Below are 1,140 nucleotides of genomic sequence, written 5' to 3'. Positions count from 1 at the left end.
TGCGTTACAGATAACAGGCCACTTGGCTTAGGAAAGTTGGCATGTATATTTGCATAAATTCATCATGTCATGTTGTTCCCAAAGCAATAACAGTCTTAAATGAAGCTAAACTTATTTTTTTCCTTACTCAGCACTTTACCCATTGGAATATGTATTATCCACTTAGTGTGAGAGAGTGGGCAAATTGTGTTTTATGTTATGGTTATGATGTGCTTGCAGGAAAGATGAGAGAGTGGTTAATGTGAATGATGGAGTGAGATGTATATGTGTGTGCTTGCGATGCGTCTGTCCGTTCGGCGTGAGTGCGTGTGTGCGTGCGTGTACAGCACTGTGAGACAGCTTCTATGAAATCATGTGACCACCGAGCATACTCCCTCCCTTCCTGTTTACTGATGATTTGAAGTCAAAGCATTTCTGTGAAATCATGTGACCCCAGGCGTCCGTCCCCTTTCTGCAGATATCTATATAAACTGGTCTCTGCTCTCTTCTTCCTCCCTCTACATCACAGAACCTCAACTCCTGTCAAGCTGTTACCACGGCAACTGCTCTTTGCCTCCTCAACAACACAGACAAACAACACAGGTAACAACACTTTGGAACTGGAAATACTTTAAATTATACTATCAGGAGACACATCAGATATATATATATATATATATATATATATATATATATATATATATATATATATATATATATATATATATATATATATATATATATATATATATATGCATGCATGAAGAAATGTATTTGTCATAAGTAATAAATGAACATACTACATTACATTCATATCATTTATTTTCTTTCTTCCAGACCGTGTCCGTAGTCGCTGCGTCACCAAACTTTAGGAACTTCAGATCCATTTCTCTGGACCTCTTTCTGGGTTGACCAGGACTTTAAAACACAGGTATGGATCACAGGTTGGATGATTTTCTGCTGAATCAGTCTGTCTTCATGTTTGTTACATCACCAGGCCTCTCAAAGGTTTTTCCTAGAAAAGAAAAAGAAAAAGTAAACTGTTTGATAAATGGCCATAATGTGAAATGTTTAACAGCTCTAACTGTGCTGGACCCTCCAGTCGGTCCAGTGTTGTCGTGTTGTTGGTCGAGGCATTTAAAAGGACTTAAGTTTCTAAAG

General features: G+C 37.7%; 1 long non-coding RNA gene across 1 annotated transcript; it reads left to right on the top strand.

Annotated features, from left to right (window-relative positions):
* The first annotated feature begins 500 nt into the window (after positions 1-500).
* LOC120545341 lies at positions 501-901 on the top strand. The gene is made up of 2 exons (XR_005636665.1): positions 501-582; positions 817-901. It is a non-coding gene; the product is annotated as an uncharacterized LOC120545341 (long non-coding RNA).
* The last annotated feature ends 239 nt before the right edge of the window (positions 902-1,140 follow it).

This window comes from Perca fluviatilis, chromosome 17 (assembly GCF_010015445.1).
Source record: "Perca fluviatilis chromosome 17, GENO_Pfluv_1.0, whole genome shotgun sequence".
In the NCBI taxonomy this organism is placed as follows: domain Eukaryota; kingdom Metazoa; phylum Chordata; class Actinopteri; order Perciformes; family Percidae; genus Perca; species Perca fluviatilis.
The sequence above is the reverse complement of the archived record's forward strand: the minus strand, read 5'-3'. Positions and strand labels throughout refer to the sequence as shown.